The sequence below is a fragment of the Dipodomys merriami genome, unplaced genomic scaffold (assembly GCF_024711535.1).
Source record: "Dipodomys merriami isolate MVZ:Mamm:240054 unplaced genomic scaffold, mDipMer1.0.p SCAF_48, whole genome shotgun sequence".
Classification (NCBI taxonomy): Eukaryota; Metazoa; Chordata; class Mammalia; order Rodentia; family Heteromyidae; genus Dipodomys; species Dipodomys merriami.
The window spans coordinates 5,955,243-5,973,544 of record NW_027206046.1 but is presented as its reverse complement, the minus strand read 5'-3'; the positions used below and the strand labels follow the sequence as shown (position 1 = coordinate 5,973,544).

The 18,302-nt window shown below is 41.1% G+C and overlaps 1 protein-coding gene across 2 annotated transcripts in view; it reads right to left on the bottom strand.

Moving 5' to 3' along the window:
- Rora (RAR related orphan receptor A) overlaps positions 1-11,020 on the bottom strand; it is a 779,408-nt gene extending 768,388 nt beyond the window's left edge. Inside the window, exons 1-3 of one of the 2 annotated variants that reach the window (XM_069995263.1) lie at positions 10,911-11,020; positions 8,849-9,036; positions 6,543-6,681 (exon numbers count right to left, since the gene is read on the bottom strand). The gene's annotated coding sequence lies outside the window, so the exon portion shown is untranslated. The remainder of the gene's footprint in view (positions 1-6,542; positions 6,682-8,848; positions 9,037-10,910) is intronic. The other variant, XM_069995264.1, reaches the window with a different exon arrangement.
- Positions 11,021-18,302: the final 7,282 nt, after the last annotated feature.

Below are 18,302 nucleotides of genomic sequence, written 5' to 3'. Positions count from 1 at the left end.
AAAACAAGAGTTGAAGAGAATAATAACATAATTAATATATTTGCATGCACACACAGATATACAGAGACACATCCCATATGCTCATAGATGGTATATTAGGAAATATATATGTAATATATCATATATATTATATATACAGATGTTATCCTATGAAATACACACACAGAGACACACACTTCATATATGTATACTTTAGATATAAAATAAAAAGGAGCCAGATATGAGAGCTCATGCTTGTACTCTTAGCTATTCAGGACACTAAGATCAGGAGGATCACTGTTCGATGCCAGCCTGGGCAAAAAAACCTTCATGTCATAGTGTCCACTTAGCATTCCAGCTGCATGGGAAATATAAATGGGAGTATTGTTGACTATTCTGGATGGGCAAAAACTGAAGCCCTATTCAAAAATTAATGACAGCCAAAAGGGCTGGAGGTGTGGCTCAAGAGGAAGGAAGAAAGAAGAAAGGAGGGAAAAATGACAGAAGGGAAGGACAGAAGGAAGGAAGAAGAGAGTGAGAAAAGAAGGAAAGAGGGAAGTAAAAGGAATAAAGGAAGGAAATAGAAGAAGGAAGAAGAGAGGGAAGAAGAGAGGAAAAGATAAGCAAGGAAAAGAAGAAAGGTAGCAAAGAAGAAAGGAAGGGGGAAAAGGGTGCAGTACCCTTTGGGGAAGAAAATAGAGGAATATTCATAATTGAAAAATGACAAAAGCAAATAAAAGTTTATATTTATCTCATTTAGAATTCAAACACAATCCAGCCAGAAATACCATGTAGAAAAAGAGCAGAAAAGCCCTGAAAATAGCCGAGTTCTTCTGTGAACTATCTCTCTCTACAAATGCTCATGTTCTAGACTGCACTGGAGACTTGAGGTAGAGACTAGCTGTCTCCTGTCGCTGTCCTTCAAGGATGTGAGCAAAGCAGAGACCCAAACTATGGGGGCATCTTTCCAAGTCACATTCTTTACAGCTCCAAAAGGAACACGTGTCACCAGGAAAATAGCACAGGAAATGATCCCTGATGCAGCACACGGGACATTTAGAAAAGACAAACATTGAGTGAAATTCCTTTGTTAAATGAAGCAGATGTGCAGAGTATAACCATAAGAGAGAGACAGAGACAGAAGACGAAGAAGAGGAAAAAAGAAGAAGAAGAAGAAGAAGAAGAAGAAGAAGAAGAAGAAGAAGAAGAAGAAGAAGAAGAAGAAGAAGAAGAAGAAGAAGAAGAAGAGGAGGAAGAAGAAGAGGAAGAAGAAGAGGAAGAAGAAGAGGAGGAGGAGGAGGAGGAGGAGGAGAAGGAGGAGGAGGAGGAGGGGTGAAGGGAGGGAGGGGGGAGGGAGGAGGAGGAGGATAACAAGAAGGAATAGGAGAAAAAGGAGAAAGAGGAAGAGGAGGAGAGGGAGAGGAGGGATGAGCATTTACTATCTCACAAATACTTGCAATTGGAACAAACAGTACTGTGCAGTGCACAGATCAGATCCTGGCATATCGTGGTAGGAAGGAACAGTGTTGATATGCTTGCTAGACAGGCACTCTAGTACCTGAACTATGCCTCCAGTTCCTCTTTTCACTGGTCATTTGTGTGTGTGTGTGTGTGTGTGTGTGTGTGTGTGTGTGTGTGTGTGTGTGTGTGTGTGTGTTGGTTGTGGGGCTTGAATGTGTGTGTGTGTGTGTGTGTGTGTGTGTGTGTGTGTGTGTGTGTGTGTGTGTTGGTTGTGGGGCTTGAACTCTGGGCCTGGATGCTGTTCCTCAGCTTTTCAGGTCAAGGCTAGCGCTCTACCACTTGAACCACAGTGCCACTTCCGGTTTTCTGAGTGGTTTATTGGAGATAAGAGTCTCACGGATTTTCCTGCCTGGGCTGGCTTTGAACTATGATCCTCAGATCTCAGTCTCCTGAGTAGCTAAGATTATAGGCATGAGCCACTGGTGCCTGGCTAACTGGTGATTTTTAAGATAAAGTCTTACTTTATGACTTAGGCCAGCCTACTCAGTGATCCCCCTTTTGTGTTCCCATGCGTCGCTGGAGATGCCAGGGGAACACCACTGCATATAGGCATTGCTTGAAATGGAGTCTCATAAACTTTTCTGATCAGGATGGCCTCAAGCCCATTTAGTCTTCCCATCTCTGCTTCCCAAGTAGCTGGGATTACAGGCTTGAACCACGCTGCCCAGTCTGAGCTCTTGTTTTTCATATATCTGGAAACATCCATGTTTAGAAATTTAGGTGATGCATTTTGTGAACTATGCTAAAACAGGACAAAGTATTTTGTGGTAAATACCAATGGAGAGCAATACTGAGGATGCAAGAAGGAAAGGCATTGCCACCTGCACACCACAGACTGGTAGGTTTAGAGAGGAGGGAATGTTCACCTATGAGGAAGTCAACAAATTGTACTGTCTCTCAACTTGCCCTGCTAAGAAGGCATTAGGGACTCAGACACTGGTGGCTCTCGTTTATAATCCTTGCTACGCAGGAGGCTGAGATCTGAAGATCGTGGTTTGTAGATAGGCTGGGCAAAAAAGTACACAAGACCCTAATTAACCATTAAAATGCCAGTGGAGCTATGGCCCAAGTGGTAGAGTGCCAGCCTTGAGTGGAAAGCTAAAGGACAGCTCCACTTCCAACTTTTTTGTTGGAGATAAGAGTTTTATGGACTTTTCGTCTGGGCTGGCTTCGAACTGTGATCTTCAGATCTCAGCCCCCTAGAAGCTAGGATTACAGGCATGAGCTACCAGTAAAGTCTCTGATTTTGTAAAATATGGCCTTTTTAGTGTGTTGGCAATGTTGTACAACTTCCTCTGTTACTTAACTCGAGAACATTTCTAACAGTGCCTGTAACTGCTAACACTCACACCTCATTCCCTCTTCTCCTGTCCCTGATCAACTGCTGATCTAGTTTCTAATTTCTGTGGATCTGCCTACTTTATACATTCCATGTCAATGGAATCATATAATACATGCATCAATTTGGAGAGGGGAGGGCACTACCTCTAATCCCACCTATGTAGGAAACATAGGTGGATCACTATTCAGGCCAGCCCTGGAAAAAAATGTAAGATCTTATTTAAAAAAAAAAAAAAACACCAAAAAAAACCCCAAACCAAACAAAAAACCAACACAAAGCTTAAGGCAGAGGGCAAGGCTTAAGTAGTAGAGCACCTGCCTACCAAGTGTGAGGAGGCTTTGAGTTCAACACTAGCAATCTCCCACTACCTGCCAATTTTTTTCTTTTATAACATTTTAGAAAAACAAAAGTCTTTCAAAAATTAAAAAAAGATGCCTTTCTTAATTCTGGCCAAGACTATCCTATGATTTTAGATACTTAATCATGTGGCATTAACAACAGTTTAAGTCTTTTGAGTAAAATAACATAGTCATTTTAGTTTTTTAAGATGCTTTTTTTAAATGTCGATGATAATGTGTCAATATGTCTTATGAAGGCTAGATATGGTGCAAATAAAGAATCGCCTTGAATCTGACACTTTGTCACTTGATTCCCCCCTTCTCCCCCTGTCTGCGGTAACAAGAGAAGGAAACTAGCAGATAGACTTGTAGAAAGACTTTCCAAAATCAAATGCAATTGAGCAAAACTAGGAAACCCATTTGCTGTCATCTCTCAAGTTGAAATATTCAACCTTCTGGCTTCTCACTGTGATGTGCTCATTGACTTAGCACCTGACTGAATGATGAAAGGAGTAGTCATTGAAAAGTTCTTCATAATTCCTATGTCCATATTCAATCTGAAACCATTTGTCAGAACTACCAAAACCTTCCTGCCATGGCTGCTAACCTATGACTGTAAATTCTGATTTCCTAATACAGTGAAGAGTAAAGAGAGGAATTGACTGGATAGAGAACATGGCCTGTGGCTCAAGTTATCTGTCAGATATTAATACAGTCTTATCCCAGGTTCCCCAGAAAACAGAGCCGAAGGCAAAGGATTATCTGTTAGCACCTTATTGGGAGGTGTAATCCAGGGGTTTAAGAGTAAGGGGAAAGGGGAATTGATTAAGGAAAAAGAGAGATAAATTGCAAGGGAGTGTGTTATTGATATGGCCAAGTTGCAAGCCAAAACACAACTGAGTTATTCATTATTCTATTTTCTGTATTAACTTCAAGCAGTTGCATAGAGGGGTTCCAATTCAACATGTCAGTTTGTGGGCAGAATGACAGTACTAGGAATTGAACTCAGGGCTCTCTGCTGGGCAGGCACTCTACCACTTGAATCAATCCTCCAGCCCCATCCCCACCCCCTGCCCCTTGCTGGATGCTGGTGGCTCATGCCAATAATCCTAGCTACTCAGGAGGCTGAGATCTATAGGATCGTAGTTCAAAGCCAGCTTGGGCAGGAAAGTCCATGAGACTCTTATCTCCAATAAATCACAGGAAAACTGGAAGGGTGCTATGACTCAAGTGGTAGAGCACTAGCCTTGAGCTGAGGAGCTGAGGGACAGTGCCCAGGTCCAGAGTTCAAGCCCCATGCTTGACCAAAAAAAAAAAAAAAATCCTCCAGCCCCTTTCTCTTAGGGGAAAAAAAATAGACACAACAAAACTAACAGATTGTGCTTTGCAAAGCTATATAGCAAAGAAACACACTAATAATCAGAAACTATGAAGAAGCACTTTCAGTATGGAATGGGCCAAGTACATAAAATATAGGTGAGATGGAAATATTTAAGCTGAATAACCAATAGCCTGGGTCTAGAGGATATATATTATATATAGAGAGTTTATTGCACTCTGATAGACTGTTTGTTTCTCAAGTATATAGGGAGATTTCCCGCCAAATAACTGAATACTAAAGCATAAATTGCATAAAAGAGAAATATTAAAAATCACATGCTATGGGCACAATGCAATGTAATTAGAAATTAAAAATAAAATTAATGCTTCAAATTCCTCTCAAATATAAATTAAACACATTGTAATGATACAATCAGATATGACCAAAACCCTGAAAAAACAATGACATTCAAACCACTACAATAAAAACATAAGATACACTGGAAGCAATAATCAGAGGACAACTTGCAGTAAACATCTGTATCAGTAAGTTAAAGAATAGACATAAAAGATGGAAGTGCAAAAGAAACCAAAAAGACAGTATTATAATGATTAGGGAATAATAATGAAGTAGAAAACAGAAAAAATATACACACACATATATATGTAATGTACAATATATAACTATATATGTATATTTATAAACATGTATATATTTACATACATAATATATATTAGCCTATACTGATATAGGAAAAAAAGAAAAGTTGAGATATTACTTTGTATCCATTTATGCAAGTAAATGTAGAAAACTAGGGGAAATGTAAAATGTTTTAGAGATAAATGTACTTCAGCAAACTGACCTTAGTGATCACAGTAAGTTTAAAAAGGCAAATTTCATAGAAGTTAAAAATAAAACCTCGCTAAAGGACTGCCCTCACCTTCAAAATTGCATGGACCCAGTTTAGTGTTTACAGGAAATACATCCAAAACTTTCAGAAACTGGATATTCCCTAAACATAATAGGTTATTTCAAATGGTAGAAAATGGACATTTTCAAGTGTTTTTATGAGTCAAGTACAACATTAATAACTTAAAAATCTTCAAGGTAACAAAAGACATTTAGACATATTGTGTGTGTGTGTGTGTGTGTGTGTGTGTGTGTGTGTGTGTGTGTGTGTGTGTGTGTGTGTGTGTGTGTGTGTGTGTGTGTGTGTGTGTGTGCAGGCACACACACATGCATGCCAGTCCTGGGGCTTGAACTCTGGTTCTGGCTCTGTTCCTGAGCTTTTGTGCTCAAGGCTAGTGCTCCATCACTTGAGCCACAGCTCCACTTCCAAATTTTTGGCAGTTAGTTGGAGATAAGAGTCTCACAATCATTCCTGCCTGAGCTGGCTTTGAACCATGATCTTCAGATCTCAGGGTCCTGAGTAACTATGATAATAGGCCTGAGCCACCAGCATTCGGTAAGACTCACACTCTTGCATGGCTTTTTCTGTTCAAGGTATTTCAGCCGTATTTCCATTTTTGGATTTTGCTAGTGAACTGGAGATATGAGTCTCCAAGACTTTTCTGCCCATTCTGTTGCCAACTATGATCCTCATATTTCAACCTCCTGAATAGCTAGGATTACAAGTGTCTGGCTTACCTCAGGGTATTTTTTTTTTTTTGCTGGTACTAGTTTTTGAACTCAGGGCTTTGTACTTGCTTGCTATACTTTCTCATGGCTGCCATGTTAACCACTTGATTCACACCTCTAGTCTGGCTTTATGCTGGTTCATTGGACATGGGGTCCTGAACACTTTTCTGCATAGGCTGGCTTCAAATTGAATCCTCTAAATCTCAGCCTTCATTGTAGTTAGGATGATAAACAGTAGCTAGTAGCCACTAGTATCTAACTGTAAATTTTGTAAAGTATTTTCAAGTAGACGCTGCTGTTTGAAAATAAAGTGTCTCACACAGGGTCATGTGTTGAAGCTAAGGTTCCCCAACTAGTGGTGTTATTTTGGGAGGAGATGGAAACATCAGGGGGTGAGGCCTACCTGGGTCCACAAGGTCCCTAGGGGTGTGTCCTCCTGGGAGGTTTTGTCTTCTGCCTCCTTCCTTGTCTGCCATCATCATGGGTTTCAGCTTCTCCTCAGGTCTAAAGCAATGGGACCAGAGAATCACGGTCCAAAACCTCTGCAAACAAGAGCCAAAATAAATCTCTTTTCCCACCCACTGATTTTCTCAAGTATTTGTCACAGTTGCTAAAGTCTACTACTAGGGTTTATACCAGGAATTCAAGAATGGTTCAACACTAGAAAATCTATATTATTCACTATTTTGACAACTCTAAGAAAAAAAGAACATACACAGTCATCTTCATAGGCTTGGGAAAACATTGATAAAATTCAATACTTATTTCTAATTTAAAAAACATGATAAAACATAGATGAGTACATAATTCCTCTGTGTACGTGTGTGTGCACACGTGAGTGTGAGCGTGTGCGTGCATGTGTGTGTGTGCGCGCACGCATGCGCGCGCTGGCACTGGGACTTGAACTCCAGGCCTCATGCTCTCACTTGGCTTTTTGTTCACAACTAGTGCTCTTGAGCCATGCCTCCAGTCCCAGCCATTTCTCAATATACAAAGACACAGATAAAATCAGTGTTGTGTATAATCCTGAAAGACCAAGTCCCTGATGTCATACTAAATGTTTAAATGATGAAAAACCAACATCTCTAAAAGGCTAAAAAATAATCCTCAAGTCACCACCCCAAAATACTAAAATCCTGAATGTTAACATCCCAACAGCTAGCCTCCTGAAAATTCTCAGTTTCCATCAAGGGCAAAACCAAGCTTATATAAGAAGGTAGAAAGCTGAATCGTGGGGAAGGAATTAGCCTTGTCATAAAATTGCCATGATGAAAACTTCAGTTTAAACCTAAAATCTGTGTTGGCATTCCTTCCAGCTGATGAAATTCCAGGAGCTTTTAATGAATTAAAGCCATATTGGCCTGAAGAAGTCAGCAAAGTCAATCTTTCTGTGCATTAAAAAGACACTTATGCAATGGTGTTGCTGTCTGACCACCAGTCTTCTGTCTGCCAATTCTGTGGTCTGAGTATGAGTGCATGTGGAATGAATTTCTGAGTACCAAAACCAAGGCAGAAGCATGGCATAGAAGAAGGGGAAAATTAATAGGAAATGCTCACATTGGCAGAGGCTGAGTCACAGAAGAATTTGAAAAGGAGTTTCAGCACATAGAAAATGAGGGTGGACTCAGTCACTGAGGAAAACCAGACTTTAAATGAAAAAAACAATTGAATTGTAAATAATGGTCTTAAAAGTTAGCCTGCTCCTACAGACCATCTCTATCCTTGTATACTACACCTTGTCAGTAATTGTTCATTTTCAGTGTTTATTGTTGTTTGTGTTTTTTCCTCTGTGCATTACTTTTTCTTACTCCTTTAAATGATGAGCCTGAGTTTAACACTTTTCTTTGCCATATATTTCCTCTTTATGTTATTTCCTGGTGATAATGGATTGTACAAAGGTTTTTCAGATACTTTTTCTTCTATCTTTTGCAAATTTGACTCATGTAGGTGCATCATGACAAGGTCTGATTTGTGGGTAAGCATTGTGTGTGTGCAAAAAACACTGAAATGTCATTAAGTGAAAAGAGGTCTTTTTGTACAATTGTGTTTACAAAAGGTAAAATTTCTCAAGCAAGATCTCAGCTTTTTGAGCAACTATATAGGCAGCTTTTGTTTGTTGTTTTGTTTTTGATCCATCCCATCCAACAACCTGGCTTTCCCTGCTCTGGCTTATGTTATGACCACAGTTACAGAGCTGAGTGTTTTATGCTTGCAACAGAACCTTTGTTATTGTTCTGTGTTGTGTAAAATGTCCCATGAAACAAAGTCTATCCAACAGAAGAAATACCTGATGTAATTTATGACAACTGTATAGCAGCATGGGCACAATTACTTATATCATAATGATAAGCAGGAAAATAATAAATCATTTAAAAAACTCTTAGTTAAAATTTACTATAAAACTTAATAATAAAAAGGATATGGAAGAAGAAAAATTAACTGAGCTGTAGCCAGGTGCGGTGGCTCCAGCCTATAATTCTAGCTACTTGGGAGGCAAAGATCAAGGGATCATGGCCCAAGAATGATTTGAGAGACTCCAGCTGAAGTAATGGCTGGGCATGGTTGTGTGTCTGTCATCCTAAACTACTGGAAGCACAATGATTGGGAGTAGCTGTACATGTCTATCCCCCACACACAACCCCACACCTGCCGGTGATGCATTTTATTCAAAATATAAATGAAATGAATGGGGAAAACAGTAGCACTCACCCAAACAAGCCCTTCTTGTTGGTGGATCCAGACAAGGCAGGACCAAAACAATGGACCTTGGCCCTTCTGACTTGCTACCATGAAGAGTCATGTGATCTCCCAGACCTTCTGCTGTCCTGGGAGTACAGTGACATGGGCTGTAGATGTCCTTACTTGGTCTGCATCAACTGTTTTTGAAGTGTTTCTTCCTAGCCCCAGAAAAGCATGAAATCAGTTTAGCAGAGGGAAACAAACAGATGGACAGAGTCATTTATTTTGAGGGAGAACTCTGTGCTGTTGGAATTAACGTAATGAGCACTTTGAGAAGCTGGGGATCTGTTTTGATATTTCATTTGAGTGATTGGAGATGTAAACAGAGACCCGTGGCAGATGAGCTGTCCCCAACTTTCACCAGCTTCCGCATACTCCCTTAATGGACGAGGGAAGGGAACATCTCCCTCTCCCTCCTCCTCGCCCAGGCTGCAGTAATACTAGTCCACAGTGATAACGTTATTAACAGTGGCATCTTCTCCCTGAGCATCATTATGTGCAGGTCCTAGGTCAGCGCTCCCATCACCATTTTTATTTACATCAATTAGTTGTACAAGGGGGTTTCATTGTGACATGTCCTTGTACGCATACAATGGACCATGAGTAGAGTCACCCCTCATCACTCCTCCCAATTTCCCTTCCTCATTCCCAAACCAAACTCAAGATGCTTCACCTTTTTCTTTTTAACACATTGTACCTAAAGTATTTTGACTACATCCACTTCCTTTGCCCTCTCCATTCACCCTCCCTCAGCCCTCTCACTAATACCCACACCCTGGACAGGTCCTGTTATATATTCCTGTGGAATAAAGTCTTTGAACAATTAGCAAACACTAAAAAAAAGTGTTTAATGGCTCCTGTTTTCCTCATTCACCATTATTCCCTATTATTCAACAGCTTTCAGTAACTTTTTGTTTTGCCATTTGCACAATGAATTTGGATATTGTTCACCCCTAATCCTAACATTTCCTTCTCCCCCCACACCATCAAACAGTCTCACAGTTATAAATATTGTTCTTTCTCACTCTCTCCTGTAGATGTATGTTATTTATGTATGCACACATGTACATTCATATGTATATGCACATGTGATACAACACACAATCCTATGTGTTTTATATATGTGCTTATCTTTTAAGTCTAGCACCCATATGAGAGAAATGATGTGATCTTTGTCTTTCTGCACCTGGCTTACTTCATTTAATATGGTCTCTAGGCCAATCAATTTTCCTGTAAACGACCTAATTCCATTCTTGCTTATAGCTGAATAATACTCCAGTGTGTTCATTTTTCGAATATTATTTTTAGTTTTCACTATGACCACAACTCTTCAAATGTCCACTTAAATGTAAGGAAATTAGCTAGCTTCTGGTGGCTCACATCTGTAACCCTACCTACTCAGGAAGCTGAGATCAGATTGTAGTTTGAAGCCAGCCCAGGTGGGAAAGTTTATGAGATCTTATCTCCTATTTATTACCAAAAAGCCAGAAGTAGAGCTGTGGCTCAAGTGGTAGAGTGCTAACCTTGTGCAAAATAGCTCAAAGGCAGTGCTCAAAGCCTTGAGTTCAAGCCCCATCACACACACACACACACACACACACACACACACATACACACACACACACACACGTAAGATAGTCATGAATAAGAAAATCTAGAGGTGTGGCTCAAGTGGTAGAGCGCTAACCTTGTGCAAAATAGCTCAAAGGCAGTGCTCAAAGCCTTGAGTTCAAGCCCCATCACACACACACACACACACACACACACACACACACACACACACACACACACACACACACACACACACGTAAGATAGTCATGAATAAGAAAATCTTAGCCAGGTACCAATGGTTCACATCTATAATCCTAACTACTCAGGAGGCTGAGATCTGAGGACTGAGGTTCAAAGCCAGCCTAGGCAGGAAAGTCTATGAGATTCTGCTCTTTAATAAATTACTCAGAAAAAAATCAGTTCAAGCCCCAAGACTGGCAAAATAAGTAAGTAAGTGAATAAATAAATAAATAATCTTACATTATCTGCAAATTGATTCTAAGGATCTCCTTGATTCTGCTCACATATTGTTAGGCTACCATCACCAGGTCTTGGGTGCCAGCTTGGGCTACTGTTCCACCAATTCACACGTTCAGTTTTCAACCTTGATAGGTCCTGAGGAGCAAAATGGAGACATTATGTGGTGATGGTGATGTCATAGCTTATGCCACTGGGGTGCTGGTGTCTGTATTCACCTCTGCCTCCCTGGGCCCAGCACAGAGCTGAGAGTAAAGCAGACCTTTGATAAATGTTTGCTGTATTAATTGACGACAAAACAATAAAATGTTCTGTGTCTACCCAAATAGATTACTGAGGCATTATTCTTATCATTAAAAAAAAGATGCAGCCAGACACCAGTGGCTCACACATGTAATCCTCAGGAGGCTGAGATCTGAGGATTGCAGTTCAAAGCCATCCCTGGCAGGAAAGTCTGTGAAACTCTTAGCTCCAATTAACCACCAGAAAATTGGAAGTGGTGCTGAGGCTCAAAGTGCTAGAGCCTTGAGCAAAAAAGTTCAGTGACAGCACCCAGACCCTGAGTTTAAGCCCCATGACTGGGGGAAAATAAGATACAATCAAACCTCTTATACTATCTTCTTTAGGGAAGAGAACCATGCTTTAGTACGGAGAAAAAGTATATATATATATATTACACACAATACATACATACAGGTAAGTCTACAGAAAAATACCTAGGACGATAGATGAAATACTGACAGTGATTGTGTATGTGAGACTAGATCTTAAATTACACAGTATTGTACTGACCTTAGCTTCTTATTTCAGGTAGCAAGCATACAACTTTCTTTCTCTTCCTTCCTTCCTTCCTTCCTTCCTTCCTTCCTTCCTTCCTTCCTTCCTTCCTTCCTTCCTTCCCCCCCCCTCTCTCTCTCTTATTGGTTGTGGGGCCCCAACTCAGGGCCTGGGTGCTGTCTCTCAGATCTTCAGCTCAAGGCTAGCATTCTACTACTTGAGCCCCAGCACCACTTCCGGCTTTTTCTGCTTATATGGTGCTGAGGAATCGAACCCAGGGCCTCATGCATGCAAAACAAGCACTCTACCACTGAGCCACCTTCCCAAACCACATGTACAATTTCTAACATATATCACTAGAAGAAAAAAATCAAGATCCCTTATCAATGTTGTACATTTCAATTGCTTTGTGTCTCATTCTAATTGGGAAAGGATTGCTACTAATATCCCCAAACTTAGTAGGGAGGGACAGAGAGTTTGCATTTGGTAGTGAGCAGAGTAGACTGTTCTCAAGCTTAAGGTGTTGGTTGGAAGTGAGTGCCAGACATTTATACTTGCAGGTTCTTCCTTAGGTTGAAGCATTCATAATTAATAACCAGGTTTCCAGGCTCAAACCAGCATGGCTCTCCAGTTAGCACTGCCCTCATGAACAAAGCTAGTTAGCATGGAGAACAAGACACTAGTCTAGATTCAAGGTTGACAAGAAACGTGGTTTCTTCTATTTCTTTTTCTTTTTGGTAGACAGAGGAGATAGGAGATCAGAAACATGTGCTTTCCAAGTTCTTTCTGGGAATAAATAGTTTTGGAGTCCCTTTCTACTTTGATGTCTCCTTGAGGTCTGACTTCTTATAACAAGAAAGTCAGAACTGATTTTTTTAGGACATGTGACTATTTCCACTCCCAAAGTCATTTCCTCAAGGATCAGAAAGGCCTTGGGGATAATCCGCATTCTGTTCTTCCATCCTGGACTGAGCCAGAGGCACCATAATCTCAAGGAAAATTCGTGTGTGTGTGTGTGTGTGTGTGTGTGTGTGTGTGTGTGTGTGTGTGTGTGTGTGTGTGTGTGTGTGTGTGTGTGTGTGTGTGTGTGTGTGTTGATAATGGGACCTTGAACTCTTGAACTCAGGGGGCTGGGCTGTCCTGAGTTTTTCTACTGAAGGGCTGGTACTCTACCACCTAAGTTACTGCTCCACTTCTGGCATTTTGATGGTCAATTGGAGATAAGAGTCTCATGGACTTTCCTGCCTAGGCTGGCTTCAAACCATGATCTTCAAATTTCAGCTTCCTGAATAACTAGGATAGCAGGAATAGGCCACTGGCACCTGATTCATCGACATGAAAAGATAGGTCATTGATATAGATAATTACCAGGGAAAGGAAAACACAAAACAATAATAATAGAGATTTAGTCACTTTGGGAGGTAGAATAATAGATCTAGAGCAAGCTAAGCTTAGAAGTTGATATCCTGGGAACTGAATGGTTCTACATTAATGGTTGATTCTTTAGACCTCAGGGCTGGTAGGTAAAATGGGCATCATAGAATTTTCAGGATTTTTGTGAGCAGTAAGTAAGCTAATGGATATAAATCACATGGCACCGGAACAACTAGAAGCCATCCACATTGGCGGGGGGGGGGGGGGGGGGGGGGAAGGGGGGGTAGATAATCTATGATTACTGTGTAAATGTGGTCTATTGTCTCCTTCCCCCATTTCTTTCTTTGTCCTTCCTTCCTTCCTTCCTTCCTTCCTTCCTTCCTTCCTTTTCTTTTTTTCTTTCCTTTCTTCCTTTCCTTCTTTTTCTTTTTTTGTTGGTCATGGGTGGGGCTTGAACACAGCCTGGGTACTATCTCTGAGCTCTTTTGCTCAAGGCTATCATGATACCACTTTAAGCCACAGCTTCACTTCCTGTCTGCCAGTGGTTTAACTCGGGGATGCAATGCTCACGGACTTTTCTGCCTGGGATGGCTTCGAACTGTGATCCTTAGATCTAAGCCTCCTGAGTAGCTCGGATTACAGGTGTGAACCACCAGCACCCAGCTTCCTTTTCCCTCTTTTTTCCACATTTCCTTCCTTGTTTCTGACTTCCCATGCAATTGTATAGACTTTCAATCTGCTTATTACTTCCCTTTATCTAATACCTTTCTCTTCTGCATGCATTTCTTTGTTCCAAAGACAGCATTGCACTTGGAAGGCAATGGAATCGACACAGTTAACACAGAGCGGAAAGTATACAGTGTCAATATTTAGAGTGGTACTATTTGACTGCGGGTGGTTTCTCCCTCCTCTGAGTAATTACTCTCTGTTTGGATTCTCGGTTTTCATAAAAGAAACTTGGCTTGCTAGCTATTACCTATACCAAATGAAGGCTAAGCTTGTGTAAATGTTGAATAATGAATTAAAATGATATTGCTGCTTGCGACAGGCCTGCAGTGATTTGGTCTTGGAACCAACCATCCCTATGCTAACTGCCATACAGGTAAACATAACAGTTGCCACATAGTGATGACCATCATTTGTCTAAAAATGGAGACAGTCATAGAGAGAAACATGGAGATGTTCCTGTACGAGCGCCCCCTTGCTGTACCTATGGGCTGCCCAACTCTTGACTTGGGTACCAGTGATGCTCAGGAGGATAGAGCCCCTTCTGAGGATTCTCAAAAAGAGGAGGGATACGGCTGCAAATGGATAGTGTAAGTTGGGAATGATTATATGTCTCAGGACATACTTGAAAGTTTTCTAGCATTTAGCAAAGAAGATCTCAAACAGGTTTGTCTGGGAAAGGATTGGTAAAGGCCACTTCTACCAATAGTAAGCGAAGAATACCTGAAGTCCTTAAATTTGGTTCTATTCTTTTTTTTTTCTTTCAGTCATGGGCTTGAACTCTGGGCCTAGGCACTATCCTTGAGCTCTTTCGCTCAAGGTGAGCACTCTACCACTTGAGCTACAGTACCACTTCCAGTTTTCTGGTGGTTAATTGGAGATAAAAGTCTCACCGACTTTCTTGCCCAGGCGAGCTTTGAACGGCAATCCTCAGATCTCAGCCTTCTGAGTAGCTAGGATCGCAGGCTTGTGCCACTGGCACCCAGCTGGTTCTATTCTTTAAGACCCACCCCATCTCCATGGTGAATCACTAAGAGCGAAAAATAAGGGTCATACAATATTCATCTAAGCCAATGTGACTTTAGTCCTCAGGAAAATGAAGAGAGGCTAGGAACCAGTGGCTCATGCCTGTAATCCTAGCTACTCAGGAGGTTGTGATCTGAGGATCATGGTTTGAAGCCAGTTGGGGCAGGATAGTCCGTAAGAATTCTATCTCCAAGTAACCACCAGAAAGCTGGAAGTTGAACTCTGGCTCAAGTGGTAGCCTCAAGCAAAGTATCTCAGAGACAGAGACCAGGCTCTGAATTCAAACCCCAGGTACCAAAGGGAGAGAGAAGGGAGAGAGGGAGGGAGGGAAGGAAGGAAGGAAGGAAGGAAGGAAATGATGAATAGATGGGGCTTTTATAAGAAATTTAAATGGAGAGGTGGGGATAATTTTCGTATGGTAGAAGATATACTTAATTGCAATTAAGAAAGGTTGGTGCTATATGGAGACAGATGTTGCTTGAATGGATTAACCAAGGTTATTGTTTTCTAGAAAGAAAAATATGTTTTTTTCCTTGTAACCCCAGCCCTTTCTCTGGTCCTAATGCTTAGAGATTCTCTGACTTGTACCAAAGGCATTTAGCAACCTAACTGAGGTACTTCTTCCTTGGCCATTTGACAAGTGTTGATTATGTGTCTTTTATGGGACTAGAAAATAAGGAGACACAAGTAATGATGTCCTTACTAGCAAGGAGCTCACATTCTACAGAGTAAAAATCAACAATGAGCTCATCTCTGAGATCTCAGTGACAAATAAGAAGTCACCGTGGGTTCCCATAGGGGCACCCACAGGGCACTGAGGCTGGAGCTGCTCTGGAATGTCTGTTTAAAGAGGTTGAGGGGCAATAATCTAATCACACATGCTTGAATGGGGAAGGATGGGTACATAGGTAGTAGGTAGGGTTGCCAGATTTAACCAATAAAACTCCACCAAGGTGAATTTGAATTGGAGATGTGTTTTTAAACATAAGAAGTACTTTAAGAGTTCTTGGTGTATAATATCTGAAATCATACTTAACTGGAAATTTCAAATACTGTTTAGCAGGCCTAGTGCTGAGAGCTGGGCCCTGCATCCTTAATTGCTTAGCATTTACCAAAAACCAAGGCAATGTCAGGATTAGAAAAGGCAATGTCAGGATTAGAAAAGGCATTCTGAGTGCTAGTGCTGGTTGGTTCACACTGGTAATCCCAGCCATAGCTACTCAGGAGGCAGAGATCTGAGGATCACAGTTCAAAGCCGGCCTGGGCAGGGAAATCTGTGAGACTCTTATTGCCAATTATCCACCAGAAAACCAGAAATGGTGCTGTGGCTCAACGTGGTAGAATACTAGCCTTGAGCAAAAGAGCTCAGTGACAGCTCCCAGGCCCTGAATTCAAGCCCCACAACCAACAAAAGAAAGAAAAGACATTCTGAAGCCAGGAACCAGTGGCTAAGTGAAATATTACTCACAGGCCAATTTGAAGAAGGAAATTGACCTCAGAGATGTCCTGTGTGCTCCCAACTCAGCCTTATCCCTTAGGATATGGGGAACATAGTTTGGATGGAAAGCTGACCTGGGCCAACTGTGTTGTATCTCATTTTTTGGTTTTCCTACATATATATGTCTACTACATAAAAGCCTTTTGAATATGAGAGCATTAGTTATTGTTAGATACTATGTTATCCAAATGTCAACATGCTCACTCTTTCTTGAGTATGGTGGAAGAGTCAGACCACAAAGCAGAATTCTTTTTTTACCTATCATGGGACTTAAATTCTGAGTCTGGGTGTTGTCACTGAGCAATTTTTGCTCAAGGACTCTACCACTCTATCACTTGAGCCACAGTGCCACTTCCTGTTTTGTCTGTGATTAATTGGAGGTAAGAGTCTTACAGACGTTCCTGCCCAGGTTGGCTTATTTTAACATCAATCCTCAGATCTCAGCCTCCTGAGCAGCTACAATAATAGACATGAGTCACTGATGCCTAGTTTGTTTTATCTTTTTAAAGATTTAGAAAGAGTAGGAATAAGAGCAACCTACATATAGATATCAAAATAGCTGTTATCAAATTTATAACTTACAGTGATTCTGTGGGAAATAAAAAGAAAACAAGAAATAACGTTTTATATAGCTTAGGATTCTAGGAGGGACTTTTTGTTTGGATATTCTCCTCCTCCTTCAGCAATGAAAGAGCACCCCCTCCCCTAATACCTTAAGGACACATAATTAAATTCAATAAGCCGGGTAATCACTGCAATGAAAACATTGCTGAAAATGCTGATGGACAGATGGATTGGTGTCCTGGTTGCAAATACGAGGCTCTGGCACATAGAAAACAGTGACTTCTTCAAATCCTAAGTGGGACAGATAGACAGCACATGCAGTAACTCATCTATTCATTCATTCACCAAATATTTATTATCAGTTTGTAAATATCAGGCACCTGCCAGTTGAGCTTTAACACCGTGTGTGTGCATTCTGCCCAAACCTCACTCCTCAACTATCATGCCATTAAAAAAAAATAGCAAGACTTGGGGATCGGAGGAAGTAAGTTTGGAACAATCCATCCACAATTCACTAGGTGACCCCAGTGCTGGTGGCTACACCTGTAATCCTAGCTACGCAGGGGGCTGAGATCTGAGGACTGAGGTTAAAAGCCAGCCCAGGCAGATATATCTGAAAGAATCGTAAAAAATAATACAGAAGAGAAGTTCATTTTTCATAGTTCACAGTGCTGGGAAGCCCAAGCTCAAGGCTGGCAGATTCAGTGTCTAGATCACTTCAGGGTTCATGGATGTCTGTCTTCTCACTGTCTCTAAGAGACAAAAGAAACAAGTGTGCTCTCTGGGACCTCTCTATAAGGGCACTAAGCCAATCCATGAGGGTTTTGCTCTCACGACCTCATGACCTTTCTCAAGACTTCCCTTCTTACTAGGGATTAGGGTTCAACATATGAATCTTTCAGGGTCCATAGACTATAGAATCTTTCAATAACAGTTAAGTATTACCTCCTTCAGCAGGCCTTCCCTGAGCGTGCCAGTCTAGGCTGATTATTCTTTTCTCTAACTTCCACTGCATTCTTTTTTTTTTTTTTTAAAGTAGTCGTAAAAAGGAGTTGCCATTCATCAAAGCAGATTACGAATACAGTGCATCTTGATCAATGTCACCCTTTGTGACATTCTTCCATGCTTCCCAACCCACCCTCTTCCCTCACTTTTCTTCATTTTCAGGTTATGTATTGAAGTGGATATATGGCTCAAGCGGTAGGATGCCAGCTTTGAGAGAAAAAAAAACTAAGGGAGAGTGCAAGGCCCTGAGTTCAAGCCCCATTACCAGCAGACTGATGAATTTAGCATTAGACAAGGAGGAGCTCTTTAGGTCCCTAGAGAACAAATGCAAGCTGTTAGATAGGTGTTCAGATGGGTCTCTGCATCCGGGGAAGTCTTTCTGGGATGCAAGAGCTAGATAAATAATAAATACCCGTCCCTTCTGT